At 39.2% G+C, this 14035-nt stretch overlaps 1 protein-coding gene across 5 annotated transcripts in view; it reads left to right on the top strand.

The window, feature by feature from the left end:
• SP7 (Sp7 transcription factor) overlaps positions 1–14035 on the top strand; it is a 111750-nt gene that overhangs the window by 39607 nt on the left and 58108 nt on the right. The gene's annotated exons all lie outside the window — the stretch shown is intronic.

Here is a 14035-nt window from a genome sequence, read left to right as displayed (position 1 = left end):
GGGAAGGAAAGAAAACAGGAAAAGGGGGTGCAAAATACAAGGGGGAAAAGAAAAAGAAAGAAAAGGGGACATTGACTTCCAACTCTTCCTAGCACAATACAAGATAAATACACCCCAACCTCAACTTTTTGCTTTTACATATTAATATATAACCAGCCATTTCTATAACACCGAATCTTTCTAATCAACAAAACCAATGTTTCATATTTTTGCCTTCACAAGCACAAATTCCAGAAATGTTATCCAAATAAAAACATATTTCCTCTTCAAATAAAGTATTCAATTTAACCATTCCTGCTTTATCTTCCTTGCTATAGAAATAGTATGTATTTCTATTTACACCTAGTAATCTTTGTGAACGATTAAAGCTGAGGTAGATAATACAGACAGTACTAAAGATGATTGGAGTAGTAGCCCCAAACCACAAGAAACCACTATCAAATATCAATATCAAATACCAATACTTCTGAGTTAAATAATCTGTATTATAAGAAAGAAAAGATATGCTAATAAAATACACAGCTTGAAAAGGTAGTTGTAAGTATATTGGACATACTAAAACCATACATTTAAAAAGAGAATGCTGGCCTTTTGTAAAAAGACATTGAAGACCTGGATATGTTCCACAACTCCTGGCTCAGGAGGTTAGGTTAGATGGCCTGTTCAGAGATTTTGTTGAAGTCTGGGTTTACCCTCGGTGACCACTACAGGTTTTTATTTGTTTGTTAATGTTTTTTTTACAGCATGGTTGTTTTCATGTCCATTTTCCAATGGATGGCCATATACATTGAAATAATAATAATAATAATAATAATAATAATAATAATAATAATAATAATAATAATAATAAACAACCAAGAGAATGCAGAGATGTTGTCACATTTCCTTTTCTGTCTTTTGATACATATAATAGTGCTATACATAAAAATGAAGGCGTTTCGAAATGGAATGTTCCTAATGCTATCACTCAAAAGTTCTTATGGAATTAGCGTCACTCTTTTTCATATATATAGATGAAAGAAAGAAAGAAAGAAAGAAAGAAAGAAAGAAAGAAAGAAAGAAAGAAAGAAAGAAAGAAAGAAAGAAAGAAAGATTAGATAGATATCCTTGAGTTAGGCAAAAGATAAAAGTGCTGGTGGTGGATAGGAAAACATGAGAGGATTAGAAATAGAAAATGATAACACCCAGTGCAATTTTGTAAATGAAGGAAAGGGATTACACAATAAACGTTTTGCCTGGAAATAAGCCTGGCAGTTCCTGAGAAAAACTGGGGAAATAAACACTCTTACAGTACTTAGCGTCCTATCCTTTTTCCCAGTCCAGTATACATTTATTATGTAACAATGCTAGTAAAATCATTCTGGCAAATGTGCCATGAGTCAAATCCAAAGAATAAGATTTGCAGAAGTTCCAAAAAATAAATGTTTCATTTGCCCCATTTAATTTCTGGTTTGACTTAAAATACTTGGAACATGTATACTTTAGGATATTATATATTTAGCTGGTTTAATATATTACTGACTACCACTCCCTGAGTGGTTTACAGTATCAAATGAAATTTATTCCCTATTTACACTTCCCAATAAAATGTGTGTCTGTCTATTTATTTTGCTACTTGACAGTCATCTGGAAAAACAAGTTAATTACAAATTTGAAACAGATTGCATAAATCTACATGCTGTCTTTTAATTGAATTGTTAATTACTTCAGTGCAACAGTAGATTTTTAGTAAAAGAAACATTAATGTCAAAAACAAATATAGTCTGCTTGCAAACATAATCTCAGATAATGCTGTGTTTGGCTCTTGTCTTGTTTCATTTTTGTTTTGCTTTTTTCTACCCATCCAAGGAGTTTTTCCTATTTCCCCGTTTGTGCTATTTTCTGCTCACACAGAGGCACAAACATATATGCTCATATGTGCACATGCACACATATAGAGCTACCTCAGCACGCGGAACTCATTCCACAGTTTATTTTGATTCCCCTTTGAAGGAAAAGTGAAAAGAGAATTCTGTTAGGAATTCTCTCAGATCTCCAGTTCCTGGGGGTAACTGATTGGAAGTAGCCCCTCTACACACAGAGATGAGAACACAGACACACAGATGCAGAGAAAAAGAGAGAAAGGGGGGGAGGAGAGGGAGAGAGAATAGAAAAAGACAGGAAAAAGGAAACCCCAATCCCCATTATACTGCCTCTTGACTCTGGTTCCTGAGCTTTCCTTGAGTGTATAGGTTTAGAGACATGTTTTCAAAAGATACAGTGAGGAGATAATTTTGTAAAGAATCGTGGAATCTTAACCATAGATACATTGATTATGATGTAAACCTTTCTTGAGGAATAATAGAGTAATGTTTTGAGATAAACTCATTGGCGCTCAGGCATGGTGAAAGACAAAATATTAAGCAGCGGGTCCAGAAGGAAATGAATTTCAGAAAATGCCAATGCTGTCAATTACCTTCTTTAAAAGTGGCCATTCATAAAACTAGCATTAGGAGTAGTGAAAGCACTCTTGCATTAATGAGATGATTAACATATGAAGCCCTGTAAGACATGTGGTACACCCTGCATTTGCAATAGGATGTGTCCAGATACTTCTACATTGCTGCCTAGGGATTAGTGGTGCAATACAAGAAATTTAAAAAAATCTGGCTACACTGCGACTATCAGTTATGAATTTTTCCTCTTGCATGTCTTTGTCTGGAAAAACATGCAAAAGCACACATGTGCTCAGTTAATACTCCCTCTGACTATCAGAAAAAAAGCTTTCTTTTGCTTAAGAGCAACAGCAGTGGGAATAGGAGCTCAAATAGTCAAACTTTGCTGGTGGTAGATTGATAGCAAAATTAGTCTTCCAAATTTCTTAATCAGAACTCATATGAAGAAGCACAAAGTGTATTAAGATTTAATCAAAACTGGATTGATAAATATGTGGGACCTAAATTCTTAGGACAAAAAAATTAATTATTGATTAAGGATGAACAAAGGAAGTAGAACCATCTTATATAGCTCCGAATATTGCCTCATCTCCTATGTTCTTCTGTGGTGCCTGACAAAAATTGGCAGTGTAGTTTGCCACTTTTTGCAATGTTTGTGTGCTCTCCCTTCTCAACACTTTAATACATGTCTTAAAAGTATCACATTCTAATTGTTTGAGAAACTGACAGGGTTTAGAATGGAAAACTACTAGAATCTCATACATAATTATAAATTTTCTAGAAAAGGGGGCTTTCTTCTAAAGACATTGTTTTTGCTAAATATTTTGCACATTCCAACTCTAGAAAAAAAGCTTTAAACTCCATACTTATATAACTGAGTGGGGAGTGGCTTGTCATAGAGTTGGAAGATAGAAAAATATTTTATTAATTAATTCATTGGACAAATGGCTATTTAATGTCTGAAGACCTCAAATGACCTCCTAGAACTTCATGAGGTGACCTATTCCACTGTCAGGAAACTTCTCTTAATATCTAGCCTGAATCGCCTTCCCTATAACTTGTATCCTCTGATTCCAGGGTGACAGTGAACCAAATCCACCCCCATTTTTGTTCAGGTTGCCAAGATTTTTGTGAATCTTCTTTCTCTCTTCTAAAATGTTAAATCATTCCACTTAATTTTGTGTTATCTGAAACTCTGATACTTACCCCCTCAATTCTTTCACCCAATGATGTTGACCTATCGACATTATTATTAAAGATGTTGAACAGCACAAGGACCAAATGAACTCTGGCACTCCATTCAATACCTACTTACAAACTGACACGGAGCTATTAGTTAAACAACCGTTACATGATTTGTGACTGGATAAATGACTGTACTCTGAGACTATTCGAAGAGTATGTAGCCCATATTTTACCTTTTGTTTTAAAAAAATGAGGCCACCCAGACAGCCTTTGTCAAACACTAAGATGCACAGCCACATGGCACTGGAACAGAACCTTTCCAAGTGAGGCCGTGGAAGTTCTGTTCCAGTGCCATGAGACAGTGCATTTTTGGATGGGGAAGAACTGTCTCCAACCACGATGAGTAGCTAAAAATGTTAGGGCACCTAGATCTGGGGATATTCCATGTTTAACCATGGATAGAGTAGCACTTTCCCATTCATTGGGATGCTATGCAATCTTCCTAGATTCGTAGCATCTACTAGATGAGTAAATGCTAAATGCTATGATGGCACAGTGGCTAGAATGCTGAATTGCAGGCTAACTTACTGCCCAGTGCCAGGAGTTCGATCCTGACTGGCTCAAGATTGACTCAGCCTTCTATTCTTCCGAGGTCAATAAAATGAGAGCCCAGATTGTTGGGATCAATATGCTGACTCTACAAACCACTTAGAGAGCTCTGTAAAGCACTATGAAGCCAGAGGTGGTATTCAGCAGGTTCTGACCAGTTCTGGAGAACCGCTGGTGGAAATTTTGAGTAATTCAGAGAACCGGCTAATACCACCTCTGACTGGCCCCACCCCCATCTATTGTCTGCCTCCCGAGTCCCAGCTGATCAGCTGGGTCTTCTTTTGTTGCCCTGCCCAGGAGAACGGTGCTGGAAAGCAGGTTAGTGGGGTCGGGAGGGAATGGGGATTTTGCAGTATCTTTCCCCTGCCACACCCACCAAGCCATGGCATGCCCACTAAACCATGCCCACAGAACCGGTAGTAAAAGTTTTTGAATCCCACCACTGTGTGAAGCGTTATATAAGTCTGACTGCTATTGCTATTGCTAAATGGTAGCTGTGGCTGTAGGAGGCCTTTACAAAGTGTCATCTGTTGTGCCAGCTGCACCATTTCCTACATCCAAAAGCCCTTCTGATGACTATGTCCTCTAAAGCCTTACATGGTATAAAGCCTGGTCACTTGAGGTATCTCCCATGGGATCAGCCTGGCCAATTCAATCCAGCTGGTGTGTTCCAGATCAAGAAGTGCCATCTATCAGGAGCATGCCTTCTCTGTAGTGGTCTGTATTGGTACCTGCCCTCTGGAATGAGGCTTCCCCCTGAGATGCAAATGGCTTCCACTCTCGTGGTATTCTAAGAAGGCTTTAAAGATCTGGCATTTCTCCCACACATTGGGCTAGAGTAGCTGTAGAGTACTTGGGCTAGAGTACTTCTTGTGAGTATAAGACATGCTTGTCTTGTTGAATATTTTTGGCATCTGATTATTGCTAATGTCGCATGCTTTTTGAATGTTTGTTTGTTGTTGTTGTGAACACCCCCCCCCAGAGTCAGATGGGGATCAAGTTGAATTAATTAACTAAATAATGAACAGGAGAGGCAGTTCGTTAACATTCACTAATATAGCCCAGTATTTATTTAGATTGGCAACTTCTGCCCATGCCACTTGGAAAAAGTTTTTCTCGTGACCTGTTACCTGGTCTCTTTTACTCCCATTGAGAAGAATCACAATTGCCATCTACGTGTGGTAACTTTCTCCGGGGTTGTAAACAGGATATCCTGTGAACATTACCATCCTCATGTGGAGCCTGAGCAGGTGGAAATGATTTTTGGTGGAAGTGATTATCGGCAGTAGCTATGTGGTTGAGATAACATTTGGATTTCCCCTCAGCTGCTTTTAATTTCATGCACGCATATAAAACATTTCATAGTCATCTACTACTGTGTGTGTCTTTACTCATTATAGTGTCCCCAGAGAGGGCATACAAGCCTCTAACACCTTATTTTGCTCTGCTTGTCTATAACAGCATGCAAAGCAGTGCCTTAAATCAGGGGTCCCCAACCCCCGATCTGTGGACCAGGCCATGGCATGCCAGAAATTGGGTTGTGCAAGCAAGCGAAGGCCCACCCAGGGGTTGCAGGTAGCATGCAAAACCGCATACCCTCTGGTCCATGGAAAAACCCCTCTCCTCGGAACCAGAGGTGGCATTCAGCCAGTTCTGACAGGTTCTGGAGAACCATTAGCGGAAATTTTGAGTAGTTTGGAGAACTGGTAAATATCACCTCTGGTTGGCCCTGCCCTCATTGATTTGCTGCCTGCCAAGTCCCAGTTGATCTGAGTCCCAGCTGATTGTCTGGGTCTTCTTTTGTTGCCCTGCACAGGAGAAGGGAGCTAGGAAGCAGGTTCGTGGGGTGGGGAGGGAATGGGGATTTTGCAGTAACCTTTCCCCAGGAGTGGGGAAGGAATGGAGATTTTGCAGTATATCCTTCCCCTGGAGTAGGGCAGAAATGGGGATTTTACATATCCTTCCCCTGCCATGCCCACCAAGCCACACCCACCAAGCCACACCACACCCACCAGGCCACACTATGCCCACCAAGCCATGCCCACGGAACAGGTAGTAAAAAAAATTGAATACCATCACTGCCTCAGAAATGGTCTCTGGTACCCAAAGGGTTGGGGTCTGCTGCCTTAAATAATCCCCGCTGTCCCCTGCAATGAAGCATGCAACTTTGAACTACACAGAATACCGCTACATCTGACTATGGAGAAGTTACCTTGGCTGTGTAAAAACAGGATTCAAGGACTCAACTCTTAGCAGTAGTTTAAAGAAATCTGGCTCCATTTGAATTTGATTTGTGGTAGCTTCATGGACACATTCCTGTATTTTTTTAAGCAACAATCCAGTAATACAGTGACTGCCTTCTACTGAGATTTTTTTAAAAAACTTTCTAGCCTATTCTCTAGCCCTAGGATTTCCTGGTGATCTCTCAGTCAAGTACAGGTAGTCCTCTATTTATGACTGTAATGGAGCCTGTCCATTACAGTCATAAATCATGAGGGTCATAAAGTGGGCTATCCATGTTACCAATGTGATTTTACAACCTTTTTTGCAGCGCAGTTGTCATTAAGTGAATGCCCTGGTCACTAAGTGAACCAAATGTTTATTCTAGGCTGGTTTTGCAGGAAACTGAAAGTAAATGCTGTTTTTTGGCCAAAATGTTGTAAAACACATTTACGTGACCAGGGGATACTACAAACAGGTGAAGATTGTTGAATGGAGGTATTTGTTTTTCTATTTGTTACAAGTAGTTCTTATTTAGTGATTGCCTCCTACAGTGACTGCATGCATTTTTACCTTGATGATGAAAAAAAGATAACACCGTGACCAGTCCTAACATTTATTACTTTTGCAGGTCTGTAAAGCAAAGGAAAGCTGAAATAAGATCTTAAGCTGAGTAGTGGTTTCATTTAGTAGCCATTTTGCTTAATGACTGAATTGCTAGTCCTAACTGTGGTCGCTAATGAGGACTACCTGTATTTTATTTTTTACATCTAAAGAATGGGATTTTCTTCCTTGGATGTTAAAGTGGATTGAATGCTGAGAAGAAACAGTGCATTTTGATGGGTTGTGGGCAGAAGGATAATAGCATATGAGAAAAGGACACTGTGGAAGTACTCCAGGTCAAGATTCCAGAAACTTTATTCCATTGACCCACTTCAAAGTTTAACAATAATTCTCAGCTGTGAAACATGCTTATTCCCCTTGGCTGCTGCTTACCTTTCCTGATATGTGTGAATAATAGCGCTGCTTCAGCTATCTAAAGACTAGGGCGCAAGTTATTAGGTTAAATGTAAAATGGCTGAAATGAAGTATGGATCCGGGCATTAAAGAAAAGAAACTGTATGGTGGTTTGAAACAAGAGAAAAGGAGGCTGTGGAGGATACCGGTATAAAGAGGAATTACATCATTTTCCAAGGAGGCTATCCTAGGTGAGATTGAAAACAGGCGCAAGATAGAGAAATGGGATATCAAGAATTCTATTCATGTCTGGGTTTAATCATACTTTACATAGCTGGTAAACTGTGTTTGGTTTGGAAGGTCAAAAGTTACTTAGGAATGTTTTAGGCATATGCAATACTTCGTTAGTGGCAGATCAAGTTGCTAACAATCTACCCGGATTATCCTGGAGCCTCCAAGGATTAACAATTTATTTCCAACCCCAATTCAACAAGAAACCCAGAATTAAAAGCAGAGGGAATTATCAAAATGTGTGCTGAATGGAGAATTGGAATGATTTTTGTTATCAGCTTTTCTCACTGAATTTTTATACAGTTCTAGAGGTGTAACCAAACTACTGATTATACTATATAATCTGATACATGAACTGGTCCACCCTTTTCCACTGTGGGCAAAAAATCCAATTGCTCCACAGCAAATTAGTTTCAGAATAGCTCAGTCCTTAAAGACATTTCTTCATGATATGAAACCCCCAGGAACACATCCAGTAATAACATTGCCAAGAGCCCAGTGGCAAGGCTGGGGATAAAACCCAGAAATCTTCCAAATTCCTCTCCTATTCTAAGCATCTAAACCTCACTTCCTTTTCAAGGCTTTATACCATTCTACTCTAATGCATTAGCTCAGAGCTGGAAATATAACCCAAAAATCTCCAACCACCAACTTCCACTGCAATGATATTCCAGTTTTGAAAATATTAGATGGAAGTTTCACTGATTTCATACCACTTTCTTCCAAGTAAATGTTCTTCAGATGGTAAACCTATTTCCAGTAATGAGGGGCTTTTTTAGTTCTAATATTTACACTTGGGATTTTGCATAAATGGTTTTCATTTGATATATTCCCTAGTCAGTCCTGCTACATTAATTTTCAATATTTCATTCTAAACAACTTGACAACTTGAAAATGGGAAGGTTTGCAAAATTCTGTGCCAACTCAATCAGTAGCTGTGGAGAATGGTAACTAAATGTTTAGAACATCCACAAGCTTCTACATTTGGTTGCATCTTATAAGTTAGGGACAGAGGACATTTTTATATACCAAACTGTACCAAAGGTACAGTTAAAAGGGATTTTTAAAAACCCAAAGAATACACTTTACTTTACTTGAGGTCTTTACTTGGAGTGTAGGGGTCAAAGTAAACAGAGTACAGTACAGTACATACAGCTTCCTAGTCTGACTAAGAAGTTACACCTTTGAGAAACAATAAGAACAGGACTTTACATTTTATGGTTCAGTTACATATTTTTGCAGATGAAATTATGATTTTTCTGATGGGAGTGATGTGAAATTTTTCCTACATTTGTGAATTAAATCAATTAAATGAGTCACCTGATCATTTTGAATGGATAAACTGGTCTGAAGAATAATAAGGATTTGCCTAGTCTGAGATTGGAAAAAGAATGCTGGGAAATTTTAGTTTGAAGAATGAAATTGAAATGAGCTATTAAATCACAGAAACTTCCAAGTGAGAATGTGTTGCTATTACCGACAGTATCATGTGTGAATTTATCCATCCCTTCTTACTGACTGGTTCTCATTAAGTCAAAGAGGTAACATTTAAGATATTTTCAATTACTGTATTCTTCTAAAGTTAAGAATAGAATTGAACAAAGGATCCAATCTGGGTCAGTCACCAGGACCAGAGGTTTAATTTTCTGAGCTTTCAGACTTGTGCTGGAGCCTATCCATGAATGCTTACCTCAGCCAACTCAAACAAAACCAACAGTATAACGGAGAAGGAATGATGGAAAATGAGAGGAATAGATGCCTCTCATGTGAGATTCTATGGACACCCCAAGATACACAAAATAGGAATCCCCCTTAGAGCTATCATAGTGCTACGAGACATCCCTATGTTTAACTTGGTTAAATAGCTGGCATAACATAAAAGAGCTTCAGTGGTGCAGTGGTTAGAGTGCAATACTGCAGGCTACTTCTGCTGATTGCCGGCTGCCTGCAATTTGGCAGTTCAAATCTCACCAGGCTCAAGGTTGACTCAGCCTTCCATTCTTCCAAGGTGGGTAAAATGAGGACCCAGATTGTTGGGGCTATCTGCTGACTCTGTAAACCGCTTAGAGAGGGCTGTAAAACACTGTAAAGCAGTATATAAGTCTAAGTGCTATTGCTATTGCTATAACGCTTAAGCTTCCTGACCCAACCCTCGAACAGCATGGTCACATCACACAATTTCTGACAGAATTGACCAAAGATCAGGCAAATCCGGACTTATGGTTCCCAAGGCCTTGTACAAAATGTGAGTATTTTTAAACTGTCTGGAAATTGGGTTTACCCATGCCATCAAATTTAATTTAACTATAAGTGGAAAAATTGCCAATGGGAGGGAGCGGGGGAAGTCCACAAGAATCACATATGACTTTACAAGGACAAACTGCAAAAACGATTGCCAAAAAAGAAGATCAAAGAAGATCAAATCTCTCTCTCAAAAAAGCCTGGGGATTAAACCGCAGTGATAGAAGCTCAGCTGGAATGGAACTTCACAATAAGTCGACTTCAGCAGATTGGAAAAGATACTATCCTATCCAGGAGGTTACCTGCATGGTTAGTCAGCAATATTAAGGGTTGCATTAAAGAAAAAAAAATCTTCCTTCGGAAAAAGAAGCTTTGAATAAGCAAGGAGAATGAAAAGGTACAAAATTTAAAACAAACGATTAGTGGTGCCATGGGGTGGGAGCAGAGGTTTTGAGAAGCACATTGCTAATTATATTAAAATTGACAATATATATATTTTTTAAAAATAGCAGGAAGAGAGAAACAGATATGGAGATAGTGATACTTGTGGATAATAAAGAAATAAAGGAAGTCCTTGAGTGAAATAAAAAGGTCATTGCAAAGCTGGTTGAAGTTATGTAGAAGTGTTGAAGCAGACATCAATGTCTAAATTAATATTTCATCCCAACTGATATTCTTACGAAGGGAGTTAGTGAAAATAGTAGCAAGAAGAAATGAAATTCTGAAGCTTATTGATAAATTGAAAACAAATCACTTGAGCCAGAGGGCATCTCTTTATTTCATCATTTAACTTGTGAATCAAAATGGAACAGGCCCACTGCTTCATCAATGAACAAATAAAATATTAAAATATCAGTTTTTCACCATTCTACTAGTGAAATTGTAAAAACAATGTGGGGAGAGAGCAGGAACCATTGATTAGAGGGGAAGGGGTCATTGCTATGACATAATATTGTAACCCATGTCTGCATGCCAAGCAGTGACTTGAAGCAGATGAACTGGGCAGTGCTGCTTGAACTGGCACAAGACATAAAACACAATTGGTTGATGTGGAATAGAAAAAAAGATATATAGAGGTTGCCTTCCCTGAAGCCTAGAAGTAGATAAAGGATGACATCATACATTCCTGCTCTTTAGAAATAGTGACCTGCACTAGCTCCAGGCAGGCTACACATGTGGGTGATCTCTAACTACTGTATAGAGATATGAGGGATCCAGGAGCCACAATTTTTGGATCTTAAGAAGCTCTGTATGAAATCCCTCACCAAAGATTTTACAGCTAATTCAACTGTAACTGGGTAAGTCAAGAACTCCTTAGGAACTGATAGCTCTCCAGAATTTAAAGATACTTGCCTTAACCCTTACCAATACCTAATAAGGAAGCTGCAGCATGAATTGCTTCATACTTTCCAGAGCTGTGCAGTCCAGTCTCCTCGCCTTGAGCAATGGAAGATTTACATTTACAGCAGAGGGAACTGAAATGGCTTCACATCTAAACAAGACTCAGTCCCTTCCCCTGACGAACAAATGACCTACCAAGGCCATTGCTAAATCAAACCCATCCTCCCTGCAAACTGAGCTGGCTGGCATTTCCCACAGAATGAACATTAGAAGGTGAAGATAATCAAGTTAGCAGCTGTCAACCCGGCGCTGTCTGCTCCAAATTGGATTCCAGTAGAAATCTAATTTACAAAGTCTACCCCAAACAGCATACTCCCTTCAATTATGTTCTCTTTCCCCCACACTGGGCCTTCTGCCACCCAAAGATGTACCCTCCACACAGCTCCTACCTCCCCTGGAGAGACCGGAAGTGGCCAAAGAAGGAGGAGGAAATGTCCATTCATGCTTGAAACGGAAAAAGTAGCATTCTAAAAGGGAACACGCTGAAGAGAGATCAGATATACATATATCCTTTATTGGAAAGATCAAATGTTGGAAAATATGGAATATACTCAAGGGGATGCAGGCATCTGAAATAAGAGAGACATTTTATGCAATAATGCATATCTGATATAATCAACCAACCAGGGATTTCTCTTACAATAGCTGACTAACTGCAGAAGCTTTGGGAATTTTCTCTGAAACTTAAGTGGAAGAGAAATAGCATTTTTAGATCACTTTGATATGGTCTTAGTAAAACAAGTCCTGATTTGGCCTGTCATAATGTATCCCTCGTTCCTTTTCTGTACAAATGTAAGGTTTTCATTAAAGCACTGAGACAGTAATTCACTGCTGTATATGTATACTTTTTTCTGGCTATTATGGGCTCTGATCAAACTGGTTTCCTAGATTTTTGGCATGCTTCAGTCTAAACCTGAAAATACCACTTTTCTGTTCATGAAAGGAGATGGTCGTACTGCAGATGTATGTACAAGCTATCATTTTCTCTTGATCACACGCATTATTGGAACAAAATCCCATTTGCCCTAGCAGTTGTGAGATTTCTCGAAGCATTTAAAGTTTTGTTCTGATCTTGAGAATGAACGGGTCACTTATTAATCAGAGAGGGAGAGAGAGAGAGAGAGAGAGGATGGACAATACATGCAGTAGCTGAAATAGAATTGTGATACCTTTTTCCCTAATCATCATCATCATTTATTCAATTTATATGTCGCCTGATTCCTAGTGATTCTAAGTGGCTTACAAAACTGTTTTTTAAAAAAGCATTAGAATAAGAAAAAAACAGAAAACAAAAAAGAATGAAGATGGCAGAGGTAACAAATCCAGATGGGAAACAAAGAAAAGGGGCAGGGGGGCAGGAAGGGGGGGGGGCTTCAATCACCTTTGCCAAAGGCCAGGTCTTAGGACCTTTTGAAGTATCAGTAGGGTGGGGGCCATTTGAATTTGAGGGGGGGAAGCCTCACTCCAGAGGGCTGGCAGAGAAGGCACACTTCCGAGGTCCCTATAAATGGCATTGTTTAATGAAAAGGAAACCACAGTACACATAACTTCTGCCAATTCAGATCAGCTGGAGAGATACCAGGGGAGATAGGCAGTCCCTCAAATAACCAGGCCCATAATGTGGTAGATTGCCACTATATAACTTTTGAGTTACTAATAACCATCTCAAGGCTGCCCCTATTATCTTTGACCTAAGGCACTTCCAATCAGTCATTGGACTTATCCCTCTTATTATTCCCTACAGTAGCTTTGTGCTGCTTAGCCTGTGGCCTTAATCCTGTCCCCTTGTGTTGTGAAGGATGAAATGGGAGAACAGAGACAAATTCTCCTGGGCCAATGGGAAGTAGAAAAATGGAGCTCCGGCCACTGCCCAGCGCCTGGCTGTGTTTCTTCAATATATTTACAGCATGGAAAATTAAAAATAGTGATTGCGAAGGAGAGGGCAAGGCTGTTCTTAAATAAGGCTCCTAAACAGTGGGAGGAGAATGGTCAACTTGTTTTTGAAGAAGCTGGGAGGTGGTTCAAGGTGGGAATTCCTGAGAATGAACTGCCTGCCCAGCAGCACGAAAGGAATTGTAGCTTGTTCCTTAGTCGTGTTTCCTCCAGTCTAGACTCGGTAGCATTTGTAGCATAACATGATGATGCTAAAACTGGGACATGCATATGATAATCATGTAACTGTCCCATTTATTTAACTGAAGCAAGTATGTGAGTAGCAGCATTTGTGTGATTATATCATCCTGTGTATTGTCCCCCTCCTCTGCTTGTTTGGGCAGCAGCTGATCTGGAAATTAATGATCTCAGCATGCAGATTACGCAGAGTTCTACTTTGGAACCCTCACAAAGTTATAAAATCCCAGGGGTGCAGATTGGTACTGCCTTATATATGAAAGAAGACTTCCTTCCCCCCAAATTCTTTGTAATTCTTGGGATGTACTCTCATGAAACAGATCTCCCTTCCACCCCAATTGAATTTCTTTATCAAAGTGGAAATTAGAATGAATAGAATAGAATATTCTTTATTGGCTAAATGTGATTGGACACACGAGGAATTTGTCTCCGGTGCATAAACTCTCAGTGTACATACTGTACTAGCAATGGATAAATCATAAGATACAATAATAAATCATAAGATACAACCAACAAAGTGATAGTCATAAGATACCCAAAAGAGCAGGTAGTAGGAAAGATGAGAA

The sequence above is a fragment of the Pseudonaja textilis genome, chromosome 2 (assembly GCF_049901715.1).
Source record: "Pseudonaja textilis isolate UNSWEBS1 chromosome 2, rPseTex1.2, whole genome shotgun sequence".
Lineage (NCBI taxonomy): Eukaryota > Metazoa > Chordata > Lepidosauria > Squamata > Elapidae > Pseudonaja > Pseudonaja textilis.
This window is presented reverse-complemented; position numbering and strand designations above follow the sequence as displayed.